The 18,505-nt window shown below is 40.4% G+C and overlaps 1 long non-coding RNA gene across 2 annotated transcripts in view; it reads left to right on the top strand.

Moving 5' to 3' along the window:
- LOC139073422 (uncharacterized) overlaps nt 1–18,505 on the top strand; it is an 81,632-nt gene that overhangs the window by 46,948 nt on the left and 16,179 nt on the right. The window contains exons 2-4 of one of the 2 annotated variants that reach the window (XR_011522145.1): nt 1,990–2,103; nt 9,363–9,458; nt 13,084–13,180. This is a non-coding gene — a long non-coding RNA (uncharacterized lncRNA). Of the gene's footprint in view, nt 1–1,989; nt 2,104–2,246; nt 2,375–9,362; nt 9,459–13,083; nt 13,181–18,505 lie in introns of those variants that run through there. The other variant, XR_011522146.1, reaches the window with a different exon arrangement.

The raw sequence follows: 18,505 nt of genomic DNA, 5'->3' as shown, positions 1-18,505 counted from the left end.
CAGGTCTTACATTCAAGACATCACTCCATTCTGAGTTAAGTTTTTGTGTATGGTGAAAGATAATGGTCTACTTTCATTCTTTTGCATGTGGCTGTCCAGTTTTCCCAACACCCTTTATTGAAGAGACTCCTTTCTCTGTTGTATGTTCTTGGCTCCCTTGTTGAAAGTTAGCTGTCCATAGATGTATGGGTTTATTTCTGGGCCCTTGATTCTGTTCTGTTGATCTGTGTGTCTGTTTTTGTGCCAGTACCATGCTGTTTTGGTTACTATAGCTTTGTAGTATATTTTGAAATCAGGGAGTGTGATATCTCCAGCTTTTGTCTCAGGATTCCTTTGGCTATTCGGGGTCTTTTGTTTTTTGAATAGCATTTGTAAGTGGCTAATTAACATACAAAAAATTCAACTTCACTAGTAATTGGGGAAATGCAAATTAAAAACAGCAATGAACTATAATTTTCTAATCATCACATTTAGAAAAATTTTGGAATTCTGACAATATCAAGGGTGGGTGAAGGTATAGCAAAAACAGAATTGTCCCGTACCGTGGTGCTGGTATACATTTGTGAAGCCAATCTGGAGAGCAATTTGGCAGTTTATGGTACAACTGAAAATATTCAGACCAAGCTATTTTATTTGTAGGTTAGGTTTATTCCCTAGAAAAATATTTATATCTGTGGGTAAGAAAATATGCAGAAAGATGTACATGGCAGCCTTAGCTCTAATAGGGAAAAACTGGGAACATCAAATAGGGATGTTGATAATTAGAATGTATTGTATTCAGATGCTGTTTATTCAGCAATTGAAATAGATGGCATTGACCTATATACGTCACCATGCCTGGAACTCAAAACTTAATGTTGAATAATAAAGCAATTAGTCAAATGACAGTGGGTATGTTATCAGTATGATGGAATAAATCACAAGCATAAAATTAAAGAATGATGGGGTTGGCCCTATGGCCGAGTGGTTAAGTTCGCACACTCTGCTTCTGCGGCCCAGGGTTTCACCGGTTTGAATCCTGGGCGCAGCCATGGCACTGCTCATCAAGCCATGCTGAGGTGGCATCCCACATGCCACAACTAGAAGGACCCACAACTAAAAATACACAATTATGTACTGGGGAGCTTTGGGAAGAAAAAGGAAAAATAAAATCTTTAAAAAAAATTCTAGAATGTGCTATAAGGATGCACATTAAAGTCATGATGGTGGACGTTTTCTGGCAGAGGAGACTGGAAGGTGGGATAGTGAGCGTGGTCAAAGGGGTCTTTAATTTTATCTATAATTCTTCAACACTGTCTCTTGTTCTTTTTGGCTTTTTCCTGCCGCTTTCCCTCCTCTTCCCTCCTCCATTTTTCCTCCTTCCATCTTTCATCTTTTCTTTCTTCACCTCACCCTCCCCTCTTCTCTCTGTCCCTCGGTCCTTTTTCCCCACCCTTCCTTTCTTCTGATATAGGATTATATTACTTGTATAAGTTTTTTAAAGTACATATATAAAACTTTCTTGCAGTAAATGTAACCAAATGTTAACAGTTTTTAATTCTGAGTGGTGGGAATACAGGTGTTAGTTATATTATTCTTTGTACTTTCCTGTCTTTTAAATGTTATTTTTCAAAATAAAAAAGATTAAATGAAGCCTAGATTTCACCCTTAGCAGATATTTTTGTTGAACTGCTTTAATTTCTAGAATTAGTCTGCATTTAAGTATCACTGCTAACGGGGAGGGTTTTACTGTGATTGTCCATAGCTGCTCAGTCAGGTCCTAGGAGCACTGGATTACTCAGCTTGATAATCAGTTTTTGCAAAAGAAAAGAAAACTAGACAAGAAAATATGTAGTTTGATATGGAAAGTTTCACTTCTTCTGAATACCAGAAATAAGTACACAGTCTCAGGGATGGAAAGAATGAATCCAGAATCCTTAAAAGGAATCTTTAACTTGCCTTGGAATATATGTGTATACATCAGTTCTCTCATAAAATTAATTTCCCCAGAACTGACAACCTTTCCCACGGTCGTGGATAACCTTGGCTGTGTCCAATGCCTGGAAGATTTCTTTGTGGCCTGCATCAGAGTGAGAAACAATTCCATCATGACGATTTCTTGAGGTAAGAGTGACAACAGCATTTTCTTTTCAAGAAAGGCAGCAGCGCTTATGTGTAGTATGGCCTATTGTTGAAAAGACTCATCATGTGATGTGACTTGACAAGTGGCCAGTATCAAAACTGGTTGTTTTTTTTCGCCTAAGAAACACAAAATGCCCATCTGGCTCTGATCCAAAATGGCTTGGCACACTTCATTCCAGTGATTTTTGGGAGAAAAAATTTAGTTCTGTTTGGGCAATTGCTTGCTGGTGGTGTTCTTATCACAGGAGGAAAGGTACTGGTGAGATTCGGGACATCTTAAGGCCGGGGGACTCAGGGATGGGCACAAAATTGATGGGTTTGTGCAGCCGCCTGGTTATCACAGAGACTTTGATCTGGAAGACACCCCGGGCTGAGATCCTGGCTGTGCCACTTAATCCGCTCTGAGCCTCCGTGATCTTGTTTATAGAGCCTGGATAATTATAAGCTCTTTCATGGAGGTGGTTCATGTGAAGACTAGTGAAATGAGTATAAAGTGCTAATTGTTATTATGGGGTGTTAGCTCAGTTGCTCAATGGTATTTTGTGGGTCTCTCTCTCGTCTCTCTTCCTCTTGCACTAATATCTGTTCTGTTCATTTGAAATTTACAACGTTTCCCTGGTATGATTTCTTACCTACATTATAAGTGCTTGCTCTATTATTAACTTTTCCTTTCTCACATCCTTTGGGGAATATGGAATATAAATAAAATTTTAATTTTTGTTTGTTAATACCTAAATTTTCGTGTCTTAGATCCCTTGTGAACATGAGTGAATGTGGGCAAATTAAGTAATTCAATTTATCATTGAATCTATGTGCTAATTTCCCAAACAGATGTAGAGTTTTGTGGAGGAAAGAATCATCTTTCATGTTCTATAATTTCCCACAGTGCATGTAATAGTGCTTTGATACATTACAAATTCTGACATTTAGCAACCACAAACAAATTCTACTTAATTGCTTTAGTAATAAAACACATAAGTCCTAAATCTATTACTTACCATATGATACCTAATAAAAACAATGTGTGATGTATTTGTAAATGTTTTTACCAGGCATTACTTTTCTATTTTTTTTCTTCTAGGGTTTAAATTTGTATTTTTATCTTCAACAAAGTCTTTCATTATTCTGGACACAGGCTTTAGGACACTATACTATAGGTAAAAAATGCAATAAAAATAAATGTTAGAATTATGTTATACTCTAGCCCTGCATTTGAGGTAGAGAAGCAATGTCAAAAATCCAAACAATGTTTTTTATTACTCAGTTTAAGTGGTATTGTTTAAACACTTAAGTGTATAAATATGTGGTTGATATTACTGCTAACACTAGTCAGAGCTAATAGAGATATTGTTTTCAGACCCTCTTCACTTGAATAATGTTCTCTATCTGCCTACATTTCATTCCATATTAGTAGAAGATGAATTATGAAGAAACCCTGGGTCAAATATACAAATCTATTTTAGTTTAAAGAGTGAAAATATAACTTGTATATGAACCAATTTAATAGCTAAAAAAAGTTGTTTTATTTTGGGTACAGGCCTAGAAATCTTCCATGTACTTGTATTTTTAAATCAAGTGTAAACCATTAGGATTTAAAGATTGAAAATTTCAAGTCTTGTAAGGCCCTGGACGTTTAGACATTTTTGTCGCCCTGTCTGAGTCATGCTAGTTCATGCGTCCAAGTTTGAAATGACTTTGAATTACTGATTTTTTCCCACTCTCTTTCAGACTTCAGTTTAGTCCAAATTGGCTTGAAATATAACTTGGTGCAGTTGAAAAATAGGCTTAAAAATAAACTCTACAGAGATAAAAAATATTTTTCACCTTCGATAATTTTTCATGCATCTGGCATTTCAAGTTTGAGGTTTGACTTTTCTTTTGCTTGAATTTTAAGTATAGACATCCAAATGTTGACATGAGCTTCTCTACATAGTCTCCACTTTCTTTCACTGAAAATCCATAATAAAAAAGAAAGAAAACCCATAACAGATGTTAAAAACAAAATTTCAATAGAAAAAATTGACCTAAATTTTCCATTAAAAAATGCGTCCTAGGAGAGTTTGAGAGCAAAGAGAATATTATCCTTAAATAATAATTAAAAAAGACTTGTGACAGGTGATTTCAGCATGTGTTTAAAGCGTATGTGAAGAGCTGTCATTTTGATGGATGGTTTGCTGTGACGGTGAGAGCTCTTATTCTAAAGTCGAAAATCGAATTGTGGCAGTGGATATCTCACTGAATGCTGCCTGAATGAGAAAGGCTATTTATGCCCTATTAATACAATTTCACTGGGAATAACTTTTAAATTTTTGTTGTTTAAGAGAAAGCATGGAACTGGCATGAAACCACTTGCAATATTATTCCTGCTGTTTTAATTTTTAAATTATTTAAAAAGTTTTATATTATATTAAAATAATGGAAACTTATTTAAAAAAGCCAATTCAGAATGAAATAAAGAACAAAAATTCGAACTCCCTCACCTCTCGTCCTTTTCCTAGGAGAGTCTTTATTAACTTATTGGTATGTGCTCGCATGGTTGTTGAATGCCGTTAACACATAATGTAAAAAATATGCGATAATGCTATCTTTCTCTGTGAACTAGGAGAGGACAGAACAGTCAGAGTAATTAGTTCTTCTCTGCCTAGGCTGGTTGTACCTCTGTTTGAATGAAATTATTTGCAGACACTTTCCCCAGTCAGTTTTGCCTGACGCTTTATTCCACCAAGTTTTACTATTTTCCCTAGTGTAGACAGGCAATTCTGAAGTACTTTTTTGGATGATGCATATCATAGACACATTGGGGAAGAGAAATTTTTGATTGATGCAAGCTTTACCATACTTACAATTTCCACCTGAAGGACTTAGGAGATTCACGTATGGACCAGTACGTTTTTATTGGGATGTTTGTGGTTCTAAAATGAATTAAATAACACGTATAAATGTACAGTGGTTTTGATCTCTAGAGAAAGAAACTCAAGCTGCCTAGACAGCGGTGAAAATAGCTTAACTAAATTAGTTGTTGGACAAAAGTCAACACGAAATTTCCAAGGAAACGTAGAAACGATGTCTCTCGTTGTCAAATCTGTGAGCAGATAGGCAGACCCTAGAATCGACCTCTGACAACACGTTCAGGCTCTTCCGAAGAGTTTCTAAAGCTTGGCGAACACTGCTTCTATCCATCCTAAGTCGCTTTACTTTAATAGCCTTTGAGTTTCCTAGGCTGGCCCTAATTAGATGTAATTAAACCATATGACTGCCTGCCCAAAGTAATCTACAAATATCATGATCTGAGCTCCTTGGCCAAGACACGGCTCGGCCTCAGTTCTCCAGGTCTTTCAGTGGCTGGCAGCCCAGAGCATTTCCTTCTCAGACTTCTCTCTTGTGCCGTGAACCTTGTCCCTGCCCTATACCTCGCCTTGCCTTTCCTATTATTTTGGGTGTTCTCATTCCTTACTCTCTCCCCTGCTTTTCCCAATGTTCCTATTGTTGTCCAGTATCTGGAGTCTTCTGATTCAGATGGATTTGTTTATTCCCTTTGACCCCCTGTATCAATGCTTTCCTCAGATCATTCATTCAGGGCTTGTCACCTGGACTGTGGTTTCTCCTGGGCTTAGCCAGCTTCACACCTGTGCTTCTGAGCCTTCTTTGTTTTGTCATGGCTGTCTTGGTCCTGTGTCTGTTTCTCTCTTTTAATCCTGTTGACAGCCGTTAATAATATTGCCATCCATGGTCTCTGGTCCCAGTCTCCCAATATAAAAAAAAAAGTCTGTATAAATACACGTGCTCATATATAAATAATTTAAATAATGTAAGCATATATGTATATATCTTACTCAAAGTCATAAATGTTTTACCGTATATTCCTAATACAGTCATTTTTTTCATTTCCTTTGTTGCTGGGCTCTCTTTCCTCCTCTCTCCTCTCTTCTCCTGCATTAGCCTTACCTACTAAACCCTGTCTCCCGTGTGCAGAGTAACTGTATTAGCAAGCTGGTTTGTATCCTTCCATATTTTGTCTGTGCTTACAAATTACATGCGTACATACGTATAAAATGCACGCACAGCCCTCCAGAGCACATATACTGAAAATATCTCTCTCTACACATATGCACGCACACACGCACACAGAAATACATACTCAAGTATACAGATGCACACATGCATGAGGGGAGATGTTTAATACACTCTTCTTCATTTTATTTTTCTCATTTAACATTTCCTCATGGAAATCCTTCCAAGTCAAATCAAATAGCCCTAAACTTTCAATTAATGGCTTCAAACTATTCCTTATGATATCCGTGTTGCCCAGCCTTTGTCTCTGGATTCCATGTGGTTTATGCCAAGCATTTGATCTTCCTCCTCTCTGACTGAACCCAGGAGGAGGGGCTTTTCATTCCTGGAAGGAAATATTTATCACTGAAAACTATTTCTAGATATTTCACTTAGTGCTGCTGCGTAACCAATTACCTCACAACTTAGCAGCATAAAACAACCATTTTGTTTTGCTCGATATTTTGAGGAATTCAGGAAGGGATTGGCTGGGGAGTTCCCACTTGGAGTCATACTGAAGCTGTAGTTAGATATTGGCCGGGGCTGGTCATCTAAAGACTTGACATGGCTGGATGACTTAGACAGTTTCCTCCCGTGGCTGGTGTTTGGTATCAGTGATGTGGACTGGAGTCCTGTGGATGAGCTCTCCAGCGCAGTGGCCGCAGGGTAGTAGGACATCTGTCATGGTGGCACCTTCTCACAGGTGAGAATTCCAATAATACCAGGCAGAAGGTGTATGTAATTTTCTGATCTAGACTTAGAAGTTACATAGCATCACTTCTTTCATACTCTACTGATTGAAATAGTCATTAAGTCCACCCACATAGCCCACCTCTTGATGGAAGGATTGTCAAAAATCTTTGGAGCCATGTTTTAAGCAACCACTGTTTGTGCTCTGGTCACCAATTATTTTCATTCCTTCTACATCCAAAATACATTCATCCTCTGTCAGGATCCACCCCCGTTCCACCTGCTCATGTTTCATCCCATTACAACATCAAGCTCAGACCTGATGAGATCCAGAATCTTGTTATCTAAAGCAGCTTTAGAGAGAAGAGTTTCTTCAGATATAGTTCCTTGTGTTCAGCTCTGTGAATACTATTCTTCTCGATCTGAAGATCTGTAATCTCAATAAACAAGTTATCTGCTTCCACATACCAAATAAAAAATGGTGGAATAGGCCTTGGGTAACTGCCAAACACTCCTCTCCAAAAAGGGGGAAAACAGAAGGCATAGGAGTCACTGATCTACAGCATATCTGAACTACAGCTGGGCAGGTATTGCCGGTTTTTAAATTAGGGATCAGTGCTGTTCCCTAGGACTAATTCTCTGTGGATTTTGGTTTGCCCTGAGAACCTTGGCTCTGTCCTATGATTAATCCTTCCTTTCATGAGAAATGGCCCTTGGTGCAGCTGAGTACTTTTCTGTCTGCTTCCTGCTCAAAGTCTTCTCTTCATTTTGTACTATGCCCATTTCAGTCCAAACTGGCACAATTCCTTCAAAAACTTTATGAGCTTCCAGTGTGCCAATTTAAAATCTACTCCATCAGGTAAAAGTCACGCTCACAAATCTCTTCCAGGCGAGCCCTTCTTTACCTTGAGCTCCCTAGGAAGCTGCTGAGAGACAACACTCATCATTCTTAGAAGCCTTATTGTTTAATGGAGGGGTCACGGAAATGTAGAAGGGCTTTTCTTCTTGGAAAATGTCTCTGAGGCACCACCGGAATAATTCTGAAGGTTTAATAATGTAGCCACAATATTGGCTTTGTATTTACCATGAGACCACATTTTTCTAGATTTGATATGTCTCTTAAGATCCTTTTTACTTTGAGAATCTTCTTCTAGAAGAGACTGGAAAGAGTTTTATATTTGAGCCCATCAAACCTTGGTTCTCTTATAGTTTCTCTACATAATCCGGGAAATGGAACAACTTCTTCTTTGGCTTATCTTGCTGTATCCGTGACATGTATATGCTAAAAGAAACCAGTTGGCATTTTTTGGCACTCTGCCTGGATATCTCTTTAGCCCAGTCCATCAGTTTATGAGGTACATTTTCTATTTTCCATGTTACTGCAGGAAATAGTTTTGCTAAAGTTTTTCACTATTGAACAAGGATCTCCTTTCCTCCAGCTTCCAATAACGTCTTCCTCAATTACCTTTAAGCTCTCACTGACAATTTCTTCAAGGGCCATTAGACTTTTGAGCAGTTTCCTCAAGGCCCTTCCAGCTTTTTCTCATCATCCAGTCTCCAGTCCCAAAGTCAATGCACAGGTTTTAGGGTTTTGTTGTTATTGTTTTCAGCAGTATCCCACTTCCAGGTGATAAATTCTGTTTTAGTTACTATGGCTGTGTAACAAATTACCATAAAAATTTAGCAGCTTAAAATGATCTTATTGTTTTGCTTGTGATTTTGTGGACCAGTAATTCAGAAAGAGCTCGAAGGGGCAATTCTTCTTGGGGTCTTCCATGCAGTTGCTGGGGATCCAGTTGCCTGAAAGCTCAATTGGCCTGGATGTCCAAGAAGCCTCACTCACATGGCTGCCAGTTGATTTCACCTGTCCACTGGGAGCTCAGCTGCAGGTTTTGACAGTGTTTGTAGGTGGCCTTTCCAGCATCGTGGCTGCAGGGTAGTTAAATGTCTTTCATGATGTCTGGCTTCTTCCACAGAGTGTCCCAAGAGGACCAGACAGAAGCTCTCGAGCCTTTTCTGACTTGGTCTCGGAGGTCACCTCACTTACACCTTCCTCTGCGGCTGAAGCCATCATGAGGCTTTCAGGTTTCAAGGGGATGGAATATAGACCCCGCATTTTGATAGGAGTTGCGTCCTGGAATTTTGGGGCCATGTACTAAGTTTACCACACTAGGGTAAACATATCAACAAATTACCTTGAAGATCTGTTTATTTCATAATTTGACAGCAGAGAAAACCGCTCGCTTGAACAACGTCCTTCACACCAAGTTGATTAAATTACTTCTGCGCTGGTCCAGATGTGGTCAGTGTAGCAGCCCATCTTTTCTTCTAACTACAGGACTGCCGAAAAAGCTGGCTGTAAAATATTAAGAGTCAGCATCTTGGCAAAAGAAAACAGGGCTCTCAACAAGGCATATCTGGTGACAAAAACAATTTTCAGAACTTTATCTCTTGATTTAGACATGTGGTTTACCCAGTGTTTTTTCCTTCGTTTATTAAAGAACTGCAAGGGGCACACCTAGGCTCTGCCAGCTTTTCTTCTGTGGTGGCGCTGGGGTTTCAGGCGGCTCCTGCAGGATAATGTCTTGGCTTGGCTGGTAAGTAACAGTTCTATATGTGTTTTACAGAGATAAGCAGCTAAATCAGAAGAATGCAGATTTGCGTTTTCCTTGCTGGGAAAATGACGAGTCCACCATAAACAGCTATCTGTGTAGCATATCAAGATTGTCATTAAATCCCGAGGTGACACTTGAGAAGCTTACAGGGGAACTGGTGGCTTTCAACCTAAGTGGGAAAAGTTTTTACAGTTTTGCAACAACTTTGCTGTGCTTTCTCATTACGGGGGTTGGCACCACTGTTGCTTAGGTTGGCATAGCGCCTTCACATACGGGGTAGAACTGTGGAACACCCAGGGGATTAAATTATTAAGTTAATGTGATATCAGAAAGGAATTTGAAGTGCTGAAAATTATTTCACTTAAGATAAAGATAAAAAGAAATCAGAGTTCCTTCATCATGAATCCTCCCATACTCTTATCTCTATCCAGGTCAGCCTTGTCCTTTCTTGGTGGTCTGGTGACTTCCCCCCCCTGCCTGCTGGCTGTCTTCCCAACCATCTTCGTTGGAATACTGGACCTCCTAATTCTTCCCCGCTTTGTTAAGCTTTCTATAGAGTGCCCCTTTTGCCTTCTCAACTGAACTGAAACGTTAATTTGCTGTGATGACACTCCCTTTCTCAAACCCATCAGGAGGGGACTGTACGTTCTCTCTCCCCCAGGCCTGGGGCTAGAAGATTGAGCCAGATTCCCCCTAGCTCTCTTACTTGACCTCTCTATGATATTGGCATGGATATTTAATTCCTTCTTGAAACTCTCTGTTCTCTTGGCTTCCGATGCATTATTGTCTCTGATTATACCCTTTCTTCACAGACTTTCAGTATGGTTCCTTCTCTTTGCCCTGCCCTTTTTGGGGATTAGTCTTTCATTGGGTTTTTCCATGTCTAAAACCATGTCCATAATCTCCTACTTTCTACATCCCTTCACCCTCTGCTTCCCCAATCCACGTACCCTTTTCCTTTGGTCCTTGTTTTAGTTAATGGTATATTCATCAATTTGGCCATCAGACTGAAAACCTCAGGGTCACCCCTCACCCCAAAATTCACTTAGTGGTCACATATGATAGATGCCACCTCTAAAACATTTTTTGATTCGACTTACGTCACTCAATAACTGCCATTGTTTTAGTTCAGATATCATCTTCTCTTTTCTGATCTCAGTATTCTCTTACTTGATTTCGCTCCCTTCAGGTTCTTGTACCACCAACCCACCCTCCGTATGGAAACCCTGTTGATTTTCCTACTGCACAAGTAGAATCATGTGATTTTCTTTTTTCAAAGTCCCTGTCTGTTCTCTGTTTTATGCAGGATTAAACCCAGTGAACCAGCCTAGCTTTCCGGTTTCAAATCTGCTTTTTCTTTCTAGCTCAATGGGACAGTTTTCCACTTCTTTAAAATAGAATATGACATGCTCTTTCAAACTTCCTATATTCAGACTGTCTATTCCCAATATCTGGACTGTTTTCCATCTTCCTTCCTCTGAGGATCAATCCTTTTTGAGACATGGTTCAAACGTTATCTCCTTATTTGAGTTTTTTCCTACCATAGTACCTAGGGAATGGAATGGAATAAACAGAATTTATTGAGTGTTAGGTATTTACCAAAGCATTTTGCCAAGTATTTAGAAATTGTTATTTCATTTAATCCTCACAAAAGCTCATGTAGTAATTACTGTTAGCTCTTTATAGATGAAGAAACTGAGCCTTAGAGGGGGTGGATAGCTTTTTGAGAACGTGGATTTACCGGGGCAGGCACTGTGTCCATTTGACTCTGTGGCCTTCAGCGTTGGCCCTCAAGAGTAAGCACTTCGTAAATGTTTATTGGAGGAAGAAGAATGCAGGCTATGGACAGAGCATGAGCTACGCAGACACAACAACTCGGTAACAGAAGTTCTCAGAATACTGGAGGTTATTGTAACATGGGATAGGAAATAGGAGCAGAGGCAGAGGAGAGGAAGTGTTCTTTCCAAAAGGAGGTTTAATACCTCAAGCTCAAGGCAGTGACACTTGAATGTTGATATCCATGGGAATATATGGACGTCCGATTGCTCTCTGCCCATAGTAATCTGTGGAATAGTCCATCTGATCGTGTACCAAGTGAGGACTAGGTGGCACTGAATACAGTAAGACACCCAATAATTTATATTTTTCCAAGCCAGCATTATTTCTTAGTATGTTAAAAAACAAAATCATATGATCTTTAGTCTATCTTTAGTCTATCTTACCACATTATTTACAACTCAGTCAAACCCTTCAAAGTCGAATAAGTAGGAATACTTATTACAATGTATTTTCGGAAATTAAAAACTTAAAAGAAATTCAAAGCCTTTTAAAGCTTTAAAGCTCTGTTTTGATAGGTATGCATTAATGTTGACTTCACCAATATTTGAGATTTATGTAATTTTGTCTTGTATCATATTGTAACATTTACAAAGTTCCAAGTGGATTGACATATAAAAAAATTAGACTATGAAAGTATCAAAACATAGGGAACTATGAAAGAAAAAAAAACTGCAAAATAAACATGAAAATTGAAGGCAGACCGGTGACATTTGTCATGTAGAACAAATTTTATATTTTTTTATATGATACCTCCAGAGGACGTCAAGAAAGCCTGGAATTTTAGAGAGGGGTTTTGAGGACATTCTGGCCCCGATCCCTAGTTGTAAAATCAGCAAGTGAGGCACAGAAGGGTAAGTGATCAGCTCCAGTCAAGGACAGAGCAGAAGCAGAGTTGGTCACTATCGGCCGATACATTTCCAAGTCCTTGATTTCTCTTTATTTTCACAATTGTGTATAAAATGAAATGAGAGCTTCATTATCAATGGAGGAACAAGACCATCTAGCCTTGACAGCCAGTGTGGTTTGTTAAGGAAGGAGGGAGTCACTTAAATTGTGTCTCTATCTCTTTCCCTAGCATGGGCCCCATGAGATCTAACACTGCACAGTGAGAGGCATAAAAGGTGATAAATACCCTGGAAATATAGTTTGAACCTCGAACATGAGGAGTTACAAGAAACATAACTTAGAAAGAGGCAATTAGGAAGGATGTGCTTATCTTAGGCTTTCCCAGATTATATGTAACCTTGCATTTTAGTATAAAACTGCCAAAGCCAGTAACAGTTTGGTTTATTTTGGGGGGGAAGGGAGGATGGACATTCAGACAAGTCAATTAAAGAAGAAATTCTTGCTTGAGAATTATCTTTATGGCTGTTAATTGCACACTGTTCTATATTCTCTATTTATTAAATAAAAATTATTATTCGTGGACTATTCACTCCTTTTCGTGCTCCAGTCTGAAGTTTTACTCCGAAGGGTAGAAGGATCTGCTTTAACTCAGAAAGTTTTTGAAGATTTCCAGAACCCGGGTCCTTGCCTTTCTCCCACTAGTCCTTATCCGATGCTGGGGGATCCGGCTCAGCGCGTTTGGAGAGAAAGCTCTTTGATTGTCCTGCATTTGGCCAGCTTCCAGCTGTGCTCCATGATGATGAAGTGTGCTTTTACCCAAAAAAGTTCAGAAAAGCTTAAATTATTCTCGAAAACAGAAAGTGTTATCAGCCTTTATACACAATTTAAAGCCCAGATAATGACGAGCTTTTCCTACCTCCAGACAGACGCTGCTCCAAGGAGACCAGTCGCCAACTGCAAGGATGAGATCCAGATCTCAAATACAGCAGGGCAGCATACCTTTCTGATGCCTTCGCCAGGTACCGTTGCCCTCCTTTATCTAGTGTCATTTCCTGCCCTCTCCTCTGACTTTTCCAAATAGCCAGATATTTATTCGAATTTGCGTTAAGCCAACTTTAGGGCATTATCCTTTTGTCATGAAGAGCAGGTTGCCATGGTTTATTTGCTTTTGCTTGCCACTTTATTTAAACCAGTACAAGGACTCTGATAAACATCAGGGAAGACGATTACAGTGAAAGAATGAAATAAAGTTCAGGTGCAAAGTAGAGGACATGGACAAAGAGACTGTTTCGATTTAGGAGATGAGAAAATTAGACTCTTGCGTTTCTTTGAAGTACGTAGTACCTATTGTTTTATGGAATAAATTATAAATTGCTATCTACTGCACCTCTTATAATAGGATGTCCAATATTTTAGGTATTTTCTTACAGTAGAGAACTAAAAACTAATTTCTGATATTTCTCCAATCGGCTATGTCAGATCATTTCTCTGTGGCTTTCTTGACTTTCTCACCCCAGCTTGGCCCAAGCCTCACATTCAAGATTTTTTCATTGTAGGACTCCCCTCTTTTGGACCCTAGCTGTGAAGAGAACCTCCCCCAGCCCTGAAAGGGGACTCAGTTTCTTGGCTTCCACTAAGCTGCACAGTCAGGTGCAGGCGGACAGAACACCTGGGCAGCCCCGAGCCTGTTTTGCTTGGAAGCCACCTGATCAAAGCTGCCTAACTCTCAGATGCCCTGCTGGTTTGCTCTGGGAGTTGGTAGCTGAACCTCATGCAACTTATCCACTGTTATTCACCAGTCTTCTATCCCCCGTCAGCATTGGCCCAGAGTCAGTAAGATTCGTTCAGCCCTTCGTTACCGGTCTAATGACGCTCCAGCTGCTAAGGGATAAAATGAACGCAATGGATGTGGTCCTGCTCTTTGGAACTTAAGGTCTATTTGGGAACTCGGATATGTAAACAGGCAGTTACATACCTCAGGGGGCTGGGAAAGAGGAAGATCAATGTGTTGGGTAGTCACTGGGGAGGATGCGTAAACCGGTGCAGGGAAGGCTTCCCAGAAAAGGTGGCGCGTCCAGTGAGACCCACAGGGTGAGTTGGAGTCAGCCAACTGAAGTGCAGAAGGCGCGTCAGACAGAGGAAACGGCACCAGCAAAAGTCAAGAAGAGAGGGCACCCCGTGTCAGGAAAGGAAGGGAGTTCAACGTTAGCGGACCGCGGAGTGTGTGTGCGCTTTAGGGCTGGCAGAGCCGGGAGGGGGCGCAGGGAACAACACGGAGAGGCTGGAGAGGGCTTTGGGAAGCATGGGAATCAGTTGGAACTCTACCTTAAGGATATTGAGAAGCCTTTGGAACAGTGACGTGAGTGGACTTGTGTGTTTAACAAGACCTTGCTGGCTAAAGGGAGCAAATGGCCTGGCAGGGCACGCTTGGGAGGCCACTGCACTTTCCCGAGCAAGAGAATGCAAGGACCTGTCTTAGCTGGGTGGCACTGAGGGTGCCGAGAAGGGAGTGGAGCTTTAGGAGAGGCTTTAGGAGACAGAATGGATGGACTTGGTGACTGACGGGATGCAGGGAAGAAGGAGTGGAAGGAGGCATGATGCTTTGGTTTCTGGGTTGAACAATGGGATGGACTAGGATGACGTTTTCTGGCCTAGAAAAGGAGAGGCATTTGATCCTCCTAGTTCCCGACGAGCAGCCATAATTTCTTCACCATTCTTCCTTTTTCCTGCTTCTCACACTAACTGGGCTTGCCCCTCTCCCTTTCCCTATTTTCCGTAGGCCACGGCCAAGTTTACCTTATAGAGCTTCTAGTTTCGTTGTATTTTAGAAGTGCTTGATTTTTCTCCTACAGAAAACCTAGCCTCTTAAGTTCATACATTTGTACCTACTTTCTTCTCTGTCAGAAATGTCCCCATCTTTTATTTTTCAGGCAAACTTTGCCAATCTGTTTAGGCCCAGATCAGCTGTCGTCACCTCAGTGAAGCCATCCCCAGCTCCCGCAGGTGGAGATTGGGATTCCACCCTCCTCTTCCACATTTGTTCACGGCTCCATAATAGGACTTACTACCCATTGTGTTGTCTGTCCACTTCCTCTTCACCTTTCCGCCAGCCCATCACCTCCCACAGGATTATTATTAGCTCCTTGAAGGCAGCTAATTGTATCTGTCTTGTTCATATTTCTGTTGTCATCATCAAAGGGAGGAACTTGCAATATTAGATGTTCAATAGGAGTTTAATGATGAATATGAATGAACAGTCCATGTGCTTTTCTTTACAAATTACTTCCAACCTCCATTTCTTTCAAAAATTTTTTCTCAGCTAATCCTATTCTTTAGCCAATTTGCCAAAACCTACTTGAATCTTTCTTGTAATAATTGTCTTTTTGTGTGTGTGTGTGAGGAAGATTTACCCTGAGCTGACATCTATGCAATCTTCCTCTACTTTGTATGTGGGATGCCACAAGAGCATGGCTGATGAGTGGAGCAGGTCCACACCCACGATACGAACCCACGAACCCAGGCCACCAAAGTGGAGGGTGTAGAACTTTAACCAGTCAGCCACAGGGTCGGCCCCTAATAATTGTCTTTTTATGTGAATAACTAAGCTGGTGCTACGGCACTCTTGAATCTGTCTGAAACACTAAGTTCCCTAAGAACAGGCTAGTGTTGTGTATGTACAATGTTGCTCACGATCCTCTAACATATCCCCGACAGGGATATCTCTATCTCTAACATACCCCTGCGGTCAGGGACATGGGGTTAGTTGTGACATCTTAGACAAATTACTTAAACCTTTCTAAGTCTTGGTTTCCTCAGATATAAAATGGTAATAATCCTTATCCCATGAGTTTTTTGCAGGAATTAATTGAGCAAATGCATTTAGAACATTTAACACTGTCAAATGCTCAGTATATGCCATCTATTCTTAATCTCTGCCCTCCCTGTAATAGTTAAACTTTGTATATTTTTATAACTGCTGATTATTTTTAAAAATTTTATTCTAAAAGGCTGGTGAGTGTGTGTGTGTATATCTATATGTGTGCATGCGTGTGTGTGCACGTGTGCCTTTAACAGATGTTGGTAAATGCATTTTTCAAGAAGGCAGTGTATAGAGATACATTGCTTTGGTCAAGGGGGCCCTCATGGTCTGTATGTTTGCCTTTAGCCATAACCTTTTAAAATCTCTTGTTTTCCTGCTCATTTGTCATCTACTTTTTGCTTATATGTTTCTTCTTGCTCTAGTGGCAACCGTATCTTTTATTTCTTTGGATCTGTATAGTGCCAAATATTATGTTTTGTGCTTATTAGGCTTTCAGTAAATATCTGAACAACTTTAGCCTTGCCCCTTTGACCTGGAAATATGGGAGAAACAGCTCAATCTCTCCAGTTGTGTCTACAAAGAGCTGTGAGCCTCTGGAGGGAGAGAGAAAGAGGTCAAGAATGATGATTTCCCGTCAGTGCAGAAAGCTTTGAGAATCCTCTCATCTGCTCTTCTAAGTGGAGGGAGTTCTTTTTCCTCTCCAGCGCTCTGTGCTGCAGCACCCAAAGTGAATTCTTGAGGAACTAAGGGAAGATGGGAGCTGATCCAAAGTTCCTACACTAACCTCTACGGCTGCAGGAGTCAGAGAGCATCATCTGGGCTCAGAAATGATGAAGTGCTTTAGAGAACCATATGGTTAAAGGCACTCGGTTGTGTTCTCTAGTCTTGCAAGCCCCAGCCTCCTATGAGTACCAGTTCTAAAAGGGCAAAGCAGGTACCCTCTCTTCCTCCCTCCTCCCTCCCTCCATTCCTTCCTTTCTTCCCTCCCTCCCTTCCTCCCTCCCTCCTTTCCTTCCTTCCTTCTCTTTAGGAACATTTTCATTGTTTTTGTAAAAATGATGCATGCTTATTACAAAAACTTCAAGCAGTGTAGTAAAAGTATACTTCATCTCTTTTACATTGCCTTCCTGACTTTCATTAGGATCACTCTTTTAGGACTAGGATTTGAGGTCTTATTTTCATGGTTCCTGCATACAATATAAATGACAGCACTTCTAACAGCGTGGTTCAGGCTGGCTCCAGAGGCTTCTCCATGCCACAGGGTTACCTATGCTAGATCTTCAAGGTACCCTGCTGAGGCCGTCATGGTAAGGTGTTGTTATCTCAAGATCTCTCCCTCCCTCCATTGGAAGAAACTTACCTACATGTGAGATGATGAAGTTATGAAGTTTATTGATACCCTGGTTTACTCAGGTGGTCTCACTCTTTCTCCCTCTCCTCTCTGTGTGTCCCTTGAGGCTGTGGGTTGTGAGACCTTCCTGGGTAGAGCAAAAGTCATCATTCCAGAGTATATGCATAGATGTGGTCCTCCTGATCGAATTCTCAAGCCGTCTTGAAAAAGCTACTTCTAGGAATGCGCAAAAGGTGGTATGAACCTGCATAAACTCTGTTTCTCCTTTTCTTTTTAAGATCTACATACATACCCTAATTCAGAGAAAATTTAATTACATAAGATACCCATGGGACCCTTGGAATCGGGAGCTCAAGTTATCATTCATCTTTTCTTAGCATGGAGTATGTCTCACTAAGTGTTATCAAATAGACATCCTGGGGAAGCTTTGAGTTTTTCATTAACATTAGGTTTATATGTGTATGGTGTCCTACTGGAAGAGGGAGAAGATACCCCAGTCCTGCACAGAGTAGGTGAACAGTAAATATTGTTGTGGACATTGGAGCCAGGCCACCACTGAGCTCTTTAGAAACTGGGTGGCTTGGTTACTCTGCCCCTTACAGACTCCTTTAATGTCAATTTCAAGATGAGGAAGGTCTTTGAAGATTTTAGTAACCCCTTCATGGTTTACCTTGCAGAGAAGGTAGCATCACTGGGCATGCACAGTGTCGACTGAAAGTTACCTGAGTCTTCAGGAGACAGCCATGCTGTTAGGAAAGCACGAATGTGATCTCAGAGGCAGCAAAGCTCAGTGAATGTTTATATTGATAAAATTATTAGAGGGTTAATTTAGGGACATTAAGATATTAACCCCTGAGTTATGCTTGCTGTACACTTATTAGTACAGTCCCATTGCCATGAGGAAATTGAGGAAATGGAACTCAGAAAGAGTCTGTCACCAAACTTTGCTTATAGTATATGCTCACTAACCGTTTGATGAAGGAACAAGGAAATGGGTGAATGGATTGGCACCACCCTATATATGTCTCTTAAGATGTCTGCCAATTTATTCTTACACATTTTTCTCAGTGATCTTTCTAGTTTCTTTAGCTTTGCAAGTTATACTAGAATGTGTGTACTTCTGGAGAAAGTTATGGTAACTGTTACATTTTACTATTATTATTATAATTATTT

The sequence above is a fragment of the Equus przewalskii genome, chromosome 9, assembly GCF_037783145.1.
Source record: "Equus przewalskii isolate Varuska chromosome 9, EquPr2, whole genome shotgun sequence".
NCBI classification, from domain to species: Eukaryota; Metazoa; Chordata; class Mammalia; order Perissodactyla; family Equidae; genus Equus; species Equus przewalskii.
This window is presented reverse-complemented; position numbering and strand designations above follow the sequence as displayed.